The 19,168-nt window shown below is 49.0% G+C and overlaps 1 long non-coding RNA gene across 1 annotated transcript; it reads left to right on the top strand.

The window, feature by feature from the left end:
- Positions 1-5,903: 5,903 nt before the first annotated feature.
- LOC136167376 (uncharacterized) lies at positions 5,904-8,913 on the top strand. Its single transcript, XR_010663094.1, has 3 exons — positions 5,904-6,001; positions 6,975-7,079; positions 8,844-8,913. It is a non-coding gene; the product is annotated as an uncharacterized lncRNA (long non-coding RNA).
- The last annotated feature ends 10,255 nt before the right edge of the window (positions 8,914-19,168 follow it).

The following is a 19,168-nucleotide window of genomic DNA, read 5'->3' as shown; positions in this document are numbered from 1 at the left end:
CTGTTAGTTGTGTGACTCTGGGCCAGGCAGACAAGCCAGCACAGCTGTCTGAGAGGTCCTCTTATCTTGTGCATGCAGATAATAATGTCCACCTCATAGGACTGGGCTTCCCTGGTGGCTCAGATGGTAGAGAATCTGCCCACAATGCAGGAGACCTGGGCTCGATCCCTGGGTTGGGAAGATCCCCTGGAGAAGGGAATGGCAACCCACTCCAGTATTTTTGCCTGGAGAATTCCATGGTCAGAGGAGCCTGGTGGGCTACAGTCTAAGGGGTCACAAAGAGTTGGACACAACTGAGAGACTTCGCTTTCATGGGACGGGGGCGGGGCTGACATCCTGACTAAAGCATCTTATCTTGTGTTCATGAGGGGCAGGGTGGGCGGTGTGGATGTGAGATCAGGGCAGTCACACAGGGCAGACACTCAGGAGGCCCAGCACTTGGGATAAGATGCTCTGTGGTCTCTATCTTGAAATTCTATTTTTTTTTAACCTCGAAATTATTGATCATTTCATCTTTGCATGTGTTTTGGTCGAGTGTAATGGGACAATTGAGCCTGCCCCCAGGGGCTTGGAGGCTCTTCACATGTGGTGGTGCCTCCCCCCTCCCAGGGCTTCTCGGTTGCTTGCTCCCCTTCCTTTCTGGCACTTCCCTCCTCCCCGGCCTCCTAGTCTCCCCCCCAATAACCAAGTGATTATTTGCCATCCTTGTCCTCCAGCCCCCCCGGGCAGGGTAGGGGGAATCCAGAAGCCAGGAGGCACCCGTGGGTCCCTACTGGGGTCTGTGCTCAGGCTGCCAGCATCCTTGAACCTCAAGGAACCTGGCTTTAAACAGCAGGTACAGAACACCATGACGGGTCCAGAGAAAAGAAAAAGATCTCCCTCTTTGTACCTCTAATGACAACTTTCCCGGCTTCACAAACAAGAGGCCCCACAGTTTCACCTTGCACTGGGCCCCAGAAATTAAGTAGATGACACTGGAGAGAGGCCAGCAGGGTTACATGGCCCTGGAGGGGTCTTAAAAGCTGCCAGCTCTCCCCAGACAAGGTTGAAGAGGCACACTGATGGGACTAAAAGGAGGAACCGCTCATCGCGCAGTTTTAACCTGAAGCCCTGTCACCAGATGGCACCTTCTGTGGCAGACGATCATTCCAGCCGCCCATCGTGGTGTAAGGAGCCATTGTGAGCTTAGCGGTGTAAACATGAACTATTTTGTTATGCCTACAGATTCTGTGGGTGAGGAATGCAGACAGAGCCGAGCAGGGATGGCTAGTCCCACAATGTCTGGGACTGGAGGTGCCCTGAATGGCTGGGGCCTGGAGGGTCCACTTCCAAGACGGTTTCCTTACTCCGACGTCTGGTACATCCAGGGGGAAGGCTGGAAGGGTGGGCGGGGGACGGGAGAGGGCACTGTCTGCCTGAGCACGTCCTGGCCTTTCCAGCATGGTGGCCTGAGGGTAGTTGGAACAGCTACACGGTGGCTCAGGCTGCCAGCAAACGATACGGAAGCTACACCCAGTCATTAGTAGCAATATCTGCATCCTTTTCCAAGTAGACATTGGCCTCATAACTCTGAGTAAGTGGGAAAACTGGGGGGCTCTATTTATTCAATAGGTGATCATCTGGACCCCTTCACCTACCTCTCCGGAAGGGCAAGACCAAGAGGTGGTATAATAGGGCAACCTTAGCTAGCAGCTTCTGACACCAGATTCGTAGAAATCAGGTCTGAGAAGACAGACCCTTCTCTCAGCCTCAAATATGGTTTGCACACTTAAAATTCTAGAGATTGTTTTCTCTTGGTTCATTTCCTCATCGTGGTTCTGGGCCACTTTGGTTTTATCTTCCTCTTGGGACTCTTTCTAGTAATGTTGGTGCCCTGTCCATATTTGCTCTATCAGGAAAGTCAGTACTTTTCTTTAGAAACAATTTCAGAAGGCAGACAGCTCCAAAGCAAGTTGGTTGACATAGAAGGGAATTAATAGTAACAGTGATTGAAAGCTAACTATGATGATGCCATAAGGCATAGGGTAGTAAATCACACGGAATCTTGTAACAACTCCATGAGATGGGCACCTGCATCATTCTGTCTCACACACAAGGGAATTTAGACAAGAACACACCGCTAATAGCAGGTGAGCTCCGGGAGAAATTGAAGCAGTCCGACTCAACCCCCCCCTATTTTTAAGGGAAAAAAAAAAAAACCTATTTATTTTGATACAATTTCAAACAAAGAGAAAAGGAACTCCTATATTTTTAATCATCACAATATATTTGTCCAGGGAATAAATAGGTACTCAAACACAGTAAAAAGCTCATCTTAATTCAGAAAACACCAATATACCCAAAATGAAAATCCAAAACAAAGATTAATCTTGGCTGAAAGTTCCAAAGCCAAAGGGGGAAATGAAGGGTGTATAATATTTTTTGCACAATTCTTACTCACTTCTGTATTTATCCTCCCTGAGGTTTACTTATAGCAATAAATAGATTCATAAAAGCTCAGAGAAATCTTAAGAGACCCTTCAGTGGAACCCCTGGCCCCACCTCCCATGTGTAGCTGATGGGTCAGCGGCTGGGGTGCTCTGCCTCCCTAGCAGCTGTGGGGAGCTGGGAACCCAGGGGCCTTAGAACTGAAAGTCCAGCCCTGTCACTTAGAGGCTGTGTGACCTTGGACAAGGCCTAACCTCACAGAACCTTGGTTTCCTTGCCAGTAAATGGAGCTAAGAATGCTGACCTCAGGAGGTTATGTGTACTGTGTCCTAAGTCGCTTCAGTCGTGTCCGACTCTTTGGAACCCTATGGACTGTAGCCCGCCAGGCTCCTCTGTCCATGGCATTCTCCAGGCAAGGACACTGGAGTGGGTTGCCATACCCTCTTCCAGGGGATCTTCCCAACCAGGGATCGAACCCAAGTCTCTTACATCTCCTGCATTGGCAGGTGGGTTCTTTATCACTAGCGTCACCTATGGAGAGAATTAAATGAGAAAAGCTTGCAAAGAGTTTGGCATTTAGCATGGATCCAATAAATGTCCCTTTTTTCTACTTTTTTTTTGGCCCCACTAAACGGCTTGTGGGGTCTGGTTTTCCAGATCTCAGTTCCCCTTTCAGGGGCTGAATCTGTGCTCCGCACGATGGAAGTGTGGAGCCCTAACCACTGGACTGCCAGGGAAGACCCTCTACCTCTTCAAATAGCTTTCTCCCTACTTAGGATGATTCCTCTAGAATACAGCCGCAGAAGTAGAATTACTGGGTCAGTTGGAAGAAAAATTTAAATGACCCTTGATCTGCATTGCCAACTAGTTTTCCAGAAGGTTCCAGCGATTGGTGGTACCTGAGACTGCCAGTTTCACCATTTCTTTGCCAGTCTCACCATTTCTTTGCCAGTCTAAGTTGTTTTCTTTTTCCTTTTGGGTATTAGAAAAAGAAAAGTATCATATCTCTGTGTTAAGTTGTATATTTTTCATTAATCAGCAGGTGAGTATTTCCCTACATCTATATTCCCTGTTTTCTGGCTTGCTTGTTCGTGACCTTTGACTATTGGAGAATCGGCATTTTTTAAATTAATATGTGTGAATTATTTTTTACAATAAATAAATTAACTTCTTATACATTTACTGAAAGTGTTTGTTCCTAGAAGGTCATGTGACAGTAGGAGCAGAGACTGGGATGATGCAGCTACTAATCAAGGATTGAGACCACCACCAGAAGCTAAGAGAAGGGCAAGGAAGGATGTGACCCAGAATCTCAGAGGGACCATAGCCCCACTGATACCCTGATTTCACACTTCTGGCCTCCAGAACTGTGAGAGAGTACATTTCTGTTGCTTAATCACCCCCCCCCACTACAGTTTGTGGTACTTTGCTATATCAGCCCAGGAAATGAATACGCCAAACTAAGGCCAAATTTTCCTATTAAAATTGGACCCAAGGAGAATGGGGCAGAAATGATCCCAGTGATACATGTGGATGTGCCAGGCATGTAGAAGAAAAGTGCTGTTTTCCTACCATCTAAAAAAAAAGAGGGGAAAGTTTGATTTCTAACTTCCAAATTACACTGAAATAAAACCCAAATGACTGAAAGATTTAAACATTAACAAGAGAAACCCTAAGAATACTAAAGGTAAACATGGAAACAAAATTTTTCTCAGTGCAGGGAAGGCATTTCTAAGCATTATATACAAATGCCAGAAGCTATGAAAAAAAATTGATACACTGAACCACATAAAAGTCAACTTTCAGCACCATAATAAACACTTTCAGCAAAATCAAAGGTCAAACAGCACACTGGGAAACAATACTTGCAACTCAATTCACAAACAAAGGATTCGTTTCTCTTAATAAAGAAAGCTCGAAAAATCAGTAAGAAAAGACCAGGTAGAAAAACAGTCAAAAGATGTGAACAGACAATTCACAGGAGGGAACATGCAAATAAATGAAACATATAAAAATATAGCCACCACCCTAATAAGAGAAATCACACTGAGAGACCACCTCTCTCCCAACAGCTTAGACCAAAGTAAAAAAAAAAAAAAAGAAAGAAAGAAATTTGCCAATTACCTCCCAAACGTTTTCAGTCTATTCTTGACTGAAAAAGGTAGAAGGTTAAGACCACAGTCACTGGGTTATCACTTAAGTTTCTTTGCAGTGTTGGGGATCTGTGACCATCATAATTTTCCCCGTCATATTTTTACCTATTAGCATTATCTGAGGGTCAAGCCATCAGTTGTATTTGATAAAGGGATTCTAGCAAATGGTTAACTAAAATGTAATGGTTAACAATCTTGAGTTTGATTCTTGGTTCTGCCATTTGCTAGCTGTATGATCCTGGGTAAGTCGTTTAATGTTGAACCTCAGTTTCCTCATCTATAAAATGGGGATAATATAGCACCTACTTCATAGGGTTGTTGTGAAGACTTAATGAGTTTACGGGGCTTCCCTTGTAGCTCAGTCAGTAAAGAATCTGCCTGCAGTGCAGGAGACCCAGGTTCAATTCCTGGGTTGGGAAGATCCCCTGGAGAAGGAAATGGCAACCCACTCCAGTATCCTTGTCTGGAAAATCTCACGGACAGAGGAGCCTGGTGGGCTGCAGTCCATGAGGTCTCGAAGAGTTGAGCACAACTGTGACTAACACTTACTTACTTACTTAATGAGTTTATGTATGTAAAGTATTTAGAACAGTGCCTGGCACATGGCAAGAACCATATAAGTGCTAGTTATTATTACCACCACAGGGTGACCCTAACATTTGGAAGAAAAATTTTTTATGTAAAATCAGCAAACCACTTATTCTTAAAAACTCCTCTGTGTTTGCAGATTTGGTGGCTACTCTATATGTGCTAGATGCTTTTAAATACATTATCTTCTTAAATCTTTCCTGTGGTCCTGTAAGGTTTGCTTTGAAAGTGAAAGTCACTCGGTCATGTCCGACTCTTTGTGACCCCGTGGACTTAGTCCATGGAATTCTCCAGGCCAGAATGCTGGAGAAGACTTTCCCTTCTCCAGGGGAGCTTCCTAACCTAGGGATCGAACCCAGGTCTCCGACACCGCAGGCGGATTCTTGACCAGTTGAGCCACCAAGGAAACCCACGAATACTGGAGTGGGTAGCCTATCCCTTCACCAGGGGATCTTCCCGACCCAGGAGTCGAACCGGAGTCTCCAGCATTGCAGGCGGATTCTTTACCAACTGAGCTATGAGGGAAGCCCTAGGTTTGCTTTAGAAGCTCCATTTCACTAAAAAGAAAACAGAGAATCAGAGAGGTTAAGTTACCTCTCCAAGGTCACACAGCTTGTAAAGGCCAGGGTCAAGATTTCAGTCTCGTCGGCTCAGGTTATTCTACTCCATCTCAGGCCGTCACCTCCGGAGTGTCTTTCTCGTCCCCAGAGGCACCCTGTGACCCACTGAGAGTGGAAAATTTCAGCCCTGTTCCCGAGGGCAGGCCCCAGCCGGACGGCGGGCTCCTCCCTGGCCCCGACGCTGCCGCCTACCCCGCTGATTTATACAGAAAGGTAGGGAGCATTCCCCATATTCCAAACCCACCCCGACCCGGGATTCCTAAAGAGGAGAGACAGGCAGACGGCGGCTCCGCCCCCTGAGAACTCGCAGGGGCGGCGGCGGGGCCGGCGGGGCGGAGCAGGTGTGGGGAGAGCGCAGAGGCTCAGAGCGAGAGGCCGGCCGCGCGTTTACAGTCCCCGCGTAAACAGTGGCCCCGCGATTCCCTCCAACGCTGCTGCCGGTCCGCGCCCCGGAGTCTCTTAGACGCCTCCATCCAGGCTTGTTCTACCGGACGATCAACGCGTGCGGAGTGTGCAGCGCGACCTGTTTCTAAATAGATCTCATTTGGGCCGGGCCTTTGAAAGCCAGCCAAAGGCCCCAACCTAAAATAGTCAGCCTACTGCCCTGTTATTTTCAAGGCTTAAAAAAAAAAAAAAATCCTTCCAAAGCAAAGCAAGTATTTTTCTCTCAGGCAGGCTTAGAATAGCAACACCTATTTACTTGGAGGGAGGAGACTGCTGGGCGAGTTTCAGCGCCTGGGTGATTATCCAGACCCGGGGACCCAGTGCACTAGGCCTGCGAAAGAGAAGGCTCCCCATCAAGGGCGGGGTCCTAGGTCTTTACCCCAGGGACTCCTCCAGCCCCTGCCCCACCCCAGTACCCAATTCATATCCTGTCCCCCCACCCCCAACACACACCTCACTTTCTAAGCTGCTCCTGGTCCTCCAGGTCATGACGGCAGGCCCGGCTTTCATGCTGGGTGTCTTCCTTCAGCCGTCAGACCATCTGCAACCTTCACTCTTTGCTTCTCTCCGTGGCCAGAGAATGAATTTTCGGTGGCCCTGTGGCTCCCAACCGAAAGAGCTCCCATCAGCCATGAATCATAATCACAACTAGATTTTTAGGGAGTGCTCACTGGCTGTCAGAATCCATGCTAAGCATTTCTCCTCTGTTATCTCACTGAAGTTTTTAAACCTGTTGTTCTAGGAGGTTCCCATTTTGCAGAAAACTGAAATGTTGCTGAATTGCCCAGGGTCACCCAGGCAGAGGACACAGGCTGCGAGATCTGAACCCAGCTGAATGACTCCCAGTGTGAGTTCTAGATCATTCTCTCATCATTGTAGCTTTTTAGTACATACAGATCATAATATCCCATCTTGTATTACACATACGTGTGACCATCTGCTAACATGACCCCCAAATGCTACTTCTAGGGAGGGGCCCAGAGTGAAAGTTTGAGACATTTTTTTTACTTGTTTCTTTACATGTTCCTGTTTGTGGTTTTTTTTTTTTTTTTTATGAGCATGCATTTTATTATCAGAAAAACAAACAATAGTTTGAGAAAAATAAAGAGGAGCAGGGGCTCAGTGTCTCTGGCAGAGGCAGCGTGTACGGAGGCTGACCGCACACACACTCAGGAGCCAGGGCCCCCGGCGCTGCCACTTCCCAGCTGTGTGACCTTGGGAAGTTCCCCTAGCATCTCTGTATGTTTCCTCACTTTTGGAATTGGAGGCTAATAATAGCATCTGTCTCATAGGCCGGGCAGGAGGATGGACGTGTTAAAGTGCTTGAGGCGGTGTCGGGCACCCTGTAAGACCTCCAGCGAGCCGGCCAGTATCCGACACCTCAGAGCGTGGAGGAAACAAAAAGGGATGCCAAAGCAAAGCCCCCAGGGGCCCAGCAAGTGTGAGGGGTCGGCAGCTGTCAGTACTCCAAGTGGCGAGGCTTGTAGCAATCAGGAGAGTACAAAAGTGTGGCAGGAAGGGACTGCAGAGGGTTGTTTTTTTCAACTATGCTGGCCTTGGTTGCTGCGCACTTTCTCAAGTTGCGGTACACGGGCTTCTCTTGCGGTGGCTTCTCTTGTTGCAGAGGACAGGCTCTAGGGCACGAGGGCTTCAGTAGTTCCGGTATGTGGGCTTAGTTTGCTCCTTGGCATTTGGGATCTTCCCAGACCAGGGACTGAACCCTTGCCCCCTGCATGGGCAGGCGGATTCCTAACCACTGGACCACCAGGGAAGTCCAGGCTGCAGTGTTTTAAGATCCAAAGCATGTTCTGAAAGAGTTGTGACTCCAGGATTTTATCGCAAGTCTCTTGAAGTTTAATGTTGGCTCATGAAACTGATGCTGAAACTGAGGCTCCAATACTTTGGCCACTTGATGCAAAGAGCCAACTCATTGGAAGAGACCCTGGTGCTGGGGAAGACTGAGGGCAGGAGGAGAAGGGGGCGACAGAGGATGAGATGGCTGGATGGCATCACCGACTCGATGGACGTGAGTCTGAGCAAACTCCGGGAGATGGTGATGGACAGGGAGCCTGGCGTGCTGCAGTTCACGGGGTTGCAAACACGGCTTAGTGACTGAATAACAAGAGCAGAAAATTGAACAATGACAAGAAGGGTCTGTAGAGCCCTTTGGCCATAGGCTGCCAGCCTGCAGCCTCAGTGGTCCTGGCTCCCCAGAGGAGCCCTGACACCCAGCAGCTGGCAGTGAGAGGCAGGATGAGTCACAGATACCCATGTTGGAAGGGAGGCGGCACCAGCTAACTAGACAGGGATTCTTGCCTTCATTTTACAGAGGAGTCACCGAGGCTCAGAGAGCGGGAGCAATTTACCCAAGGTCATACAACATAGTGTGTGATGGAACCAGAATTTCTGATTCCAAAGCCAGTACTTCTGAGGCTATTTATGTTTCATAGTTTCCTTCTTTAACATTTCCTCCAACCTGAACTTTCTGACAATAGTGATTAAGAGAAAAACTTTCTCCCTGTAGCATTTTTCTCTCTTTTTTTTCTGCCTTGAAATAAAAAATGTCGACTCCCAACACCATCTCTAAATGAAATGAGGTTTTTCTCCGCAGGGTACACGGATGGTTAGATCACAGGTGCAGCTGGCCCCATGCCCTGGCACTAGCTCGTGGTCATCTGCCTTCACTCAGCATCCCTCTGAACACGTCAGCAACTGCCCTCGAAGTGCCTGCTCCCCATGAAGGATTCTGCTAACCGTTAAGAAGCCAATCAGAGCCCTGCAAGCGTGAGAAACTAAAGATGATGAGGTTGGAAAGATGGCTTACATCCAGGCAGCCCCCCACAACACGCCAGGCACACTGAATCTTCACAACAGTCCACTTCTAGCGTGAAAGCTCCTGGGTGTTACCCTGTGATGGGAGAATTAGTATCCCCAATGTACACCTGATAAAAGGTCTGAAAGAAGAAGGAATTCCCTCAAGGTTATGTGTGTTGTAAGAGAAGTTACAGGGCTTCTCTGGTGCCTCAGTGGTAAAGATTCTGCCTGCCAATGCAGGAGACACGGGTTTGATCCCTGACCCGAGAAGATCCCACATGCTTCACATTGAGCCCGTCTGCCACAACTACTGAGCTCTAAAGCCCACCTGTTGCAGAACTAGTGAAGCCCGCACACCTAGAGTCTATGCTCCGCAACAAGAGAAGCTGCCACAACCAGAGAAGCCGCACACCTCAGCTCGAGAGTAGTCCTGGTTCACCACAACCAGAGAAAAGCCCGCCCAGCCGCAGAGACCCAGCACAGCCCAAAATAAGTAAAATTATATATCAGCTCAGTTCAGTCACTCAGTCGTGTCCGACTCTTTGCAACCCCATGGACTGCAGCACACTAGGCTTCCCTGTCATCCTGAAGCCTACTCAAACTCATGTCCTTCGAGTCGGTGATGCCATCCAACCATCTCATCCTCTGTCCCCTTCTCCTCCTGCCTTCAATCTTTCCCAGCTTCAGGCTCTTTTCCAGTGAGTCAGTTCTTCCCATTAAGTGGCCAAAGGATTGGAGCTTCAGCTTCAGCATCATCCTTCCAATGAATATTCAGGGATGATTTCCTTTAGGATGGACTGGTTTGTTCTCCTTGACTTTACTTTTATCACCAGTCACATCCACAGCTGGGCATTGTTTTCACTTTGGCTCCATCTCTTCATTCTTTCTGGAGTTACTTCTCCACTCTTCTTCAGTAGCATACTGGGTACCTACCGATCTAGGGAGTTCATCTTTCAGTTTCATATCTTTTTACCTTTTCATACTGTTCATGGGGTTCTCAAGGCAAGAATACTGAAGTGGTTTGCCATTCCCTTCTCCAGTGGACCACGTTTTGTCAGAACTCTCCACCGTGACCCGTCTGTCTTGGGTGGCCCTACACGGCATGGCTCATAGTTTCATTGACTTAGACAAGGCTGTGATCCATGTGATCAGTTTGGTTATTTTTCTGTGATTGTGGTTTTCTATTAAAAAGAGAGAGAGAGAAGTTACATCTCTCTAGACTCTCACTCCTCCACGCATTGTCCCTGACCAGCAGCCTCGGAATCACCTGGGAGCCTGTTAGAAACACATAGTCTCAGACCCACCTCAGACCTGCTGATCAGAGGTAGTATTTTACAGGACCCTGAAGCGAGTCTCAAGCACACCAAGGTCTGAGAGATGCTGCCCTAACTAACCACATCCCTGCCCTCGGTCTCCTGTGCATTTCAGACTCTGCTGGCCACAGTAGGCAGCTTTCCGCTCTTTATTCCCCAAGTTCAAAAGTACTTTGGCTTCAAACCTGGCATTTCAAAGAAAATCCTAACTGTAACTACCACGAATCAATATTTGCATATCATTTCCCTGACAGGTGGCCCAGTTTACCCAGGACTGAGGGAGCTTCTTGGGATACTGGACTTTCAGGACTAAAACTGGGGCTGCTGCTGCTGCTGGTAGTCACTTCAGTCGTGTCCGACTCCGTGTGATCCCATAGGCAGCAGCCCACCAGGCTCCCCCATCCCTGGGATTCTCCAGGCAAGAACACTGGAGTGGGTTGCCATTTCCTTCTCCAATGTGTGAAAGTGAAAGTGAAGTCGCTCAGTCGTGTCTAACTCTTAGCGACACCATGGACCGCAGCCTACCAGGCTCCTCCACCCATGGGATTTTCCAGGCAAGAGTACTGGAGTGGGGTGCCATTGCCTTCTCCTTCCAACCTCTACAGCCCCCAAAAAATTCTCAAGGGAAATAAGAACCCGGGGAGGGAAGGAACCTGGTGGCAAGGATCAAATCCAGGGTACCGCCTGTGAGAGGTGGCCTTCAGGCCAAGATCAGATCAGAAATGCAGACACAAAACACTTTCTTCAGACCTTAGATGCATTTCAGGGTACACAGATAGGTCCTCTTGGCTAGAAAACATGCTTCTAAGAATCTCAGAAGGTGTGTCCCTCAGCAACTTGCATGTGGACCAAAGGGTCTGTGTTTTGGGAAGAAATGTTTGGGAAAGGTGGGGCTTTTGCCTAATGGAGGAGATCATTTACTACATAGGAAATGCACAAAAGCTTTCATTTTACTAATTCAGACTGAGAGGAACAGAGATATTATATGTATACAGTTTTCCCTAAGGATCCATGGGGGATTCATTCTAGGACCCTCATGGATAACAAAATCTACTGATACTCAAATCTCATATATACGATGGCCAGGTATTTGCAGAGTTTGGGTTTTTTTTTTTTTTTTAGATTTATTTTTTTATGTGGACCATTTTTTTTAGAAGTCTTTATTGAATATTGCTTCAGTTTTATGTTTTGGGGTTTTGGCCCTGAGACATGTGGGATCTTAGTTACTCAATCAAGGATCAAACCTGCACCCCCTGAACTGGAGAGCGAAGTCTTAACCCCAGGGACGTCCCAATGGCCTAGTATTTGCATATAACCTACACACATCCTCCCATACAATTTAAATCCTCTCTGGATTGCTTATGATACCTACTAAAATGTAAATGCTATATAAATAGTTGTAAAAACAATAGCAAATAATTTTTAGTGGGGTGGTGGGGGGTGGCGTGTACCTCAGTCCCTGGAATCTGTCTCTGACTTCTACAGTGATTGGACGGAACAGAACCAGGGACGCCTTTTCTTCCAGCCTCGGACCACTGTCTAAGCTCTTTCCCAGCCACAACCTTTGGCACCAATCTCTCAGTCATCCTCAGCCTCCAGGACCAGCCAACGCCAAGCTCTGGTCTTAGCTCCTTATTGCAGATCAATGGAGCTCCCACATTCCTCAGAACTACTCCACTGTGGTGGAGGCCACCATCAGCGCCTGGTCAACATGCATCTCCGGGTCTCCCACACCCACGTCTCTCAGGGCGTCTATTCCCACCAGTGGCCACATGGCTCCTGAGGGCGTGGACCACTTCTTGGGCGAGTTGGAGGAAGAGAAACATGATGCTGCGGGGTGTCTTTTGCAGATGCACGTGGCTGCCACCCACACTTCCAGGACATGCGGGAGCCGTCCCAAGATGAGTGAGGTATCAGTAAAACCTGGATGCTCAGCAAGCCATTAGGGTCCTGGAGAAGAATCTGAACTGGACCCTTTGGGATCTGCAAGTTCTGAGTTCTGTCTGCACAGACCCCACCTCCACGACTTCCTGGAGAGCCTCTTCCTGGGTGAGGAGGTGAAACTCATCAAGAAGGACGACCACCTGCCTACCTCTGCAAGGATCACCTTCCAAAACAACTGGGAGCCTCTCGGGCAAACTCCTGGTATCAGGGCTTCTGCCTGCAGCCACTAGGCAGCTTTTTAACTGCCCTGGCGCCCTCTCCCAAACCGCGGGCCAAATGGAAACAAGAAAGCTTTTTGCAGGGAAAAAAAATGTCACTGGAGTGCAACAAATTCAGGTTTCGCTTTTTGAAATTTCCTGGAATTTTCTTCCCAAATGTTTTCGGTCCACGGATGGTTGAATCTGCGTATGGAGGGCCAACTGTATGTAAAATAAAAATATATACTGCGTGTATGCATATATATAGACACGCATTATATGTAATTTTATGGGTGAAGGGGGTCAAAGGGTTAAAAAAATGATTAAAATTTTAAAAAGAAACGGGATAAAACAGCGTGGCCTTTGTGACTCCCAAGTGCCTAAGGGCAGGAATCAGGCAAACATGAACCATTTCTTTACCGTCTGAGCCACCAGGGAAGTCCTCTTTGAACCATTTCTTAAGGAAAAGAAGGATGACTCAGAGGGTGGAGCCAAGTAGAACCATTCCCGGGGAGCAGACCTGGGCCCCAGTCAACACACATTCCTCAGCTCTGGAGCGCGGAGAACTGCACCCGGCAGAATTTCAGAATTGTGATGGACCTGGGACTGTGGCCTCCCCTTCTGAATGGGGTGTTTATGGTGGTGCTGCAGTTCCTGTCTCATTTACATACCAGATATGTGGGGGCAGACGACTTCTGTGTAGTCCCCAGGCCTTCAGATCAAGAGGAGCCTGGCCCAAGTGCCTCATCAACAACTGGTTGAGAATCCAGACTTCTGCCCTGCTCTTGAGGCTGAAATCGGGTGAGAGTCTGGGGGTCATGGGAAGTGGGGGAAAACACTCATTCTGCATGAGGGGGGAGCTTGGAGACGAGGCAGGAGACAGTCTCCAAAGAGGCTAGCCTCCAAAGATGGCCCCAAAGGAATCATGGCGCCTGGCATGCATGCCTTTGAGCAGTCCCCTCCCATGTCGTATTTGGGCTGGCCCGGGGACCTGCCAGCAACAAAGGTGCCAGAGTGATGTAGCGACAGCTTGGGGCTCACAATTCAAGGCGCCCGGGGAGTTTCAGCTTCCGCAGTTTGAGAAGCCCTGAACTACCATGCACGAAGTCTGACTCCCTTGTGCCAGAAAGACCACGGGAGAGAAAGGGCTCATGGAGAAGAAGAGGCCCCGAAATGACTTGGAAAGAGAGCTTCAGGCTTCCCTGTCTCGCTGTGGCCAAACCACTGGCCATCCCCACCAAGTGCCAGGAGACACGAGAGTGCCATCTTGGATGCTCCAGTTGAGTCCCCCGTGGACTACCGCGGCATGACATCAGATGGGGCAGAAGTGACCCCAGAGGAGCCCAGCCAACCCAAGGCATCATGAGAGATAATAAAATGGTAGCATTCTTAAGCCTCTAAATGGTGAGGTAACTTGTTATGCAGCAGTGACTAAAATCCAATCTGAAATTGCAGAACAGGCAAGCCCACTCAAGGTGCCCATATAATCAGCTTCCGGAGGCAGAGAACCTAGTGAAAGGGGGAGAGTGGATGTGGAGGAGACAGAGAAGGTGAGAGTAAGATGGAAACAGGGCCAAGGGCTACTCCCTGGAACCCCAAGAGTTCACAGTAGAGCCTGCAGAGGGGACAGAGAGGGGGCAGCCGGGAGGCAGACAACACTAGGTCTGTGCACTGTCGGGGAAGCCAAGAGCAGAAGGTGACGGGAGGAGGGAACAGTCCACCGACTCTCACGCTGCTCGGATGTCAGGTGAGAGGAGGACGAAGGATTCATCAAGACGGCTGGCCCTCAGGAAAGCTATTTAAAGCTCTCCTTGGGGCTCCCCCAGTGGCTCCATGCTAAAGAATCTGGCTGCCAATGCAGGAGACATGTGTTCGATCCCTGATCCGGGAAACTCTCACATGCTGTGGAGCAACGAAGCCCGTATGCCACAACCACTGAGCCTGTGCTTGAGAGCCGGGGAGCCACAACTACTGAAATCCGCATGGCCGAGAGCACGTGCTCCACAAGAGAAGGCCCCACAGTGAGAAGCCCTTGGCCCACAGCTAGAGAGCAGCTCCTGCTCATGGCAACTAGAGAAAAGCCTGTGTAGCCCTGAAGATCCAGCACAGCCAAAAATAAATACATACATAAAATTATTTGTAAGAAGTTCTCCTTGGGCTTAGCCCTGCACTTCTTCCCTTCATAGGTAGCATTCAATGAACGCGTCTGTGGAACCAGACCTGGCAAAGGAACTGGGACTGTTCCCAAACAGTGAAAATCCAAATGGCCGGTAAACCCATGAAGAAGTGTTCAACCTCATTAGTCATCAGGGAAATGCAAATTCAAACCACAATGAAATTCCATTTCACACCCACCCGACTGGCTATAAATAAAAAACCAAACAATACCAGGATTTGGCAAGGATGCTGAACAAACGGAACTCTCAGGCATTGCTGGTAGGAATGTAAGTTGGTACGACCATCTTGGCCTCTTGGTTTGATATTAACTGGTGTGGTTGAGGATGTGCACGGTGTGCTGGGATAGGTTCCCCAGGAAACAGATTCTGAGGAGGACTGCATGTAGGAGCCTTACGGAAAAGTGCTGTCAGCAACACCACTTGCAAGGGAGTAGGAGAGACCTTCAGAGCTGTCCTGAATTGACAGGGTAGGGGTTTGAGCCCTGGTACCCATGATTTGGGGCTTTCCTGGCGGCTCAGTGGTAAAGAATCCACCTGCAATGCAGGAGACACAGGTTCGATCCCTGAGTCAGGAAGACCCCCTAGAGAAGGAAATGGCAACCCACTCCAGTATTCTTGCCTGGGAAATCCCATGGACAGAGGAGCCTGGCGTGCTATAGTCCATGGGGTTGCAAAAGAGTTAGACATGGTTGAGCGACTAAACCATCACCACCACCCCCTGCCCCCAATTTGGCTGCTCACTGGCTGACTGGCTGGGGCTGTCCCTAAGGAGGGGTCCTAACCTTGGACAAGACAGCCCCATCATGAGAGGGCAAGATTCCTGGTGGCTGATGCCTCGGTCCTGCAGGTACCGAGGACACACACCACATCATTCACTACAGTTCCATACCATCTGGACCTTCTGCTTCATAAAATAAGTTAACACTACTCGAGACCATCTCCTCCAGGATTCCGATCCATTTCTTTTTCTGGGGAAACTTGCAGTTGGTGGAATTAGCTACAGCTCTCACACTCCAGCTAGTATATCATTATCTCCCTCCTAGTGCCTATTCTAGACGGCCCCCACCAACCCTCAGCTGGCTCCTCTGCTGGTCTAGGTGGCTTACCTAACCAGACAACTCAGAGCTTCATCCCTGAGAAGTCCGAGACTCTGGTCACCATGCTCATCTTAGTTATGGTTGCTGCATCTGTCTATTTACCATCAAAATTGGTCAAAGAAGAACCAAGCAACAGTCAAGAGGATCATCTGGACTGTCGAGGGTATTCTTCTCTGTCCTGTCATGTAACAACAGCCCTGTGTCTCCCTGATGTCACGATCAATACACCTGCTGGGCGGGCTTTCCTAGTGGCTCAGTGAGTGGTAAAGAATCCACCTGCCTAATACTTTGCCTTTTGAATGTTGCAGTCAATAAAGTGGTATTATATATTAAAAAAAAAAAAAAAAAGAATCCACCTGCCAATGCTGGAGACGTGGGTGCAATCCCTCATCTGGGAAGATCCCACACGCCCCGGGGCAACTTAGCCCATGCACCACCACTATTGAGCCCGCTCCTGAAGTCCACATGCCCTAGAGCTTGTGCTCCGCAACAAAAGAAACCACTGCAATGAGAAGCCCGCGCAACGCAACTAGAGTAGCCTCGCTCACTGCCACTAGAGAAAAGCCAGCGCAGCAACAAAGACCCAGCACAGCCAAAAAAGAAGAACCAAGAAACACTCACAAGGGTCACCTGGAAGGTTGAACGCATTCTTCTCTGTCCGATGGTATAATAGCAGCCTGGTCTCCCTCTTGATGTCATAGTCGATTCATCTGCCTGGAGGTTGACTTCTCTTCCTGCTTGCTGGTCTCTTGGCACAAGGAACCTGAAGCAATCAGGTAGCGACTAGAGCTGAAGGTTTAGTGGGATTCTTGTGTATCCTGGTGGAACCATCCCCCTGCTGGGAACCCACACCTCAAGACTCACAGAGCCTAGGGTGGTGAAGATGGGAAATCCAGATTCTCTCCATGGCTCACTTGGAGTATGGAGATAGGAGTCACTCTTAACTTTACCTACTGACACCCCAGCTCTGCTGTTTCTGCGTATTGTAGGCAGCACCCATTCATGGTTTCGGTTTAAGACGAATCCTGAAAGAGGAAAAATATTTTTTCCCCAAGTGGGTCCCTGAGTTGCATCTCTCTCTTTTTTTTTCCTGCTAAAGTGTTTTAGTTTTGACCTATCAAACATTTTTAATATAAAAATTCTTGAATATACCAAGTTCCATCACAACAGCATCTACGGAGTGGGGTCGGGGTGGGGTTAGGAAGGGGAAGGACAGGTTTTTAGGTTCCTGACTGCTTCCTTCACCTCTGTTGCCTGTGAGAACATGGTCTTTGCAGAGAACAAGGCAGTTCAGCCAGAGGCCAGGGGCTGCACAGCCCACTCTAAGGCAGCCCCTCCAACATGACATCATTGCCACTTCTCGGGAAAGACAGATCTGCTTAGGAGACAAGAGGGAAGTGGTCTTTACTGAGAAGAACCTCATCATTCTTCAGTATTCTGCTGATCATGCCTTTGGGGGCATAGGATAGAGTTTCCTAGAGACTGCTGAATTGAAAAGAGCTGAAAGTCCAACTGGGAGAAGAACAGAAACTGGGTGTGAGCCTACTTCCTGCCAGGATGTCTTGCTGATGACTCTGGAAAGCTAGCGCCGTGGTCCGCTGGATGTTTGGAAGGGGAAGGGATGACAGAGCCTTTGGCCCAGCAGGCTTGGAGCCTTGCCAGGTATTGACCAAGAAAGCCTCCAGGCCGGCCGGGGAGGTCTACGGGAAGCAGCTTTTGGCAAATGCTCCTCAAGGGAACCTGGTGTTACATTAGCTTTCAGGCAGAATTTATTGCGTGTGTGGAAGAGAGAAAAGATACAAGTCAGAAAGTATTCAAGAATTAAAGTACCTCCTTCTTGGGGCTTCCCAGGTGGTGCTAGTGGTAAAGAACCCACCTCCCAAAGCAGGAGATGCCGGGGACATGGGTTCGATCCCTGGGTCAGGAAGATCCCCTGGAGGGGGCATGGCAACCCACTCCAGTATTCTTGCCTGGAGAATCCCAAGGACAGAGGAGCCTGGCGGGCTACAGTCCATGGGGTCACAAAGAGTCGGAAACGACTGTAGCAACTTAGCACATATGCACCTCCTTCTTACAGGTCTGTGGGGATGGAAATGAGATAATACTTCTGGGTTTGGGAGAGAGACCCAAAATCTGTTATCTTTTGGGGGTCTGGTTTGATGGTCTGGATGTACATTTTAGCCCTGAACTCCTCATAAGTCCGAAAGTCAAAGTGGAAGTCACTCAGTCATGTCCGACTCTTTGCAGGTCATATGTCTACGGCTGCACCTTCTTTGCTGTAAAATGAATCCCTTGGTCCAATGTGATGTTTTCTGAGACCTCATGTCAGTGGACCAAACACTCTGCGAATCTTTAGATTGGGTGAGAACTTTTAACTAGGAAAGGTAACCCCACAGTCCAAGTATGTGTCAGACCCAGTCAACACAAATGCTCCTGAGTAGATGTCCAGTGTAATCCACTTGTCACCGAGTGACTGGCGGTGAGTTCCTTGAAGAATGGTGCCATATTGGCAGCTCTATGTTCATCTTTGTTGCTGGAAAACTGGACATTCAGCAGCGGCAGTAACCAGGTCATCCCTCTTTATCCACATATTGGGTTATGTTGGGTCTTAGTTGCGTCTTGTGGGATCTCTCGTTGCGGTTCACGGACTCTCCAGTGGTGTGTGGGCTTCCTTGTTCTGCAGCACGTGGGATCTTATTTCCCCGACCGGGGACTGAACCCAATTCCTCTGCATTGCAAGGTGGATTATTAACCAGTGGACCCCTGGGGAAGTCCCCAAATCATTCTCAGTGAATGCAGAGCCTCTCTCCTGCCACGTAAGCTCCACTCATGAGCCTACTGTGCCAAAGCTGAGGAGATCAGGGACAGAAGCTGACTGCTGATGCAGCTGAGTGGCCCTTTCTGCCTGGTCGCCTAGGACCTCTTCAACGATGAGTGCTCTCCGCGGACGCTGACACGTGGCACAGAGACCTTCACTCCCTGTGTCCCTTCCTATGGGTCCACACACATCCCACTTTCCCAGACCTCCTTGCTCCCAATCTTTTAATATTTATCCTTCCTGTTTTCACACTGCCCGTAAGTCTGTATTTATTCTTACCTCAGGCAGCTTCTCTTGCCCACAGAGTGGATGCAATGCCCATGTGATCTGCTCAAAGCCCTGCCCATTGGGAAGATTCCGCCTCTTTTATTGTCTGTGAGGGTCACTGCCGAATGAGGTTGCCTTGTGGCTAGCCTCTATTTTCAGCTTCTACCCACACACCGAACAGATCCATCTGTGGATCAAGCTTGGCCCTTTCTCGCCCCCCCACCGGGGGCCCCTTGCAGCCACAGGTGGGAGATGAAGGGGACACGTGGGTGCAGCGCTGGTGGGTGACATGGTGGGCTTGGCCAGCTG

Source organism: Muntiacus reevesi, chromosome 4, assembly GCF_963930625.1.
Source record: "Muntiacus reevesi chromosome 4, mMunRee1.1, whole genome shotgun sequence".
Classification (NCBI taxonomy): domain Eukaryota; kingdom Metazoa; phylum Chordata; class Mammalia; order Artiodactyla; family Cervidae; genus Muntiacus; species Muntiacus reevesi.
Note: the sequence above shows the minus strand (reverse complement) of the source record. Positions and strands in the feature narration are given on the sequence as shown.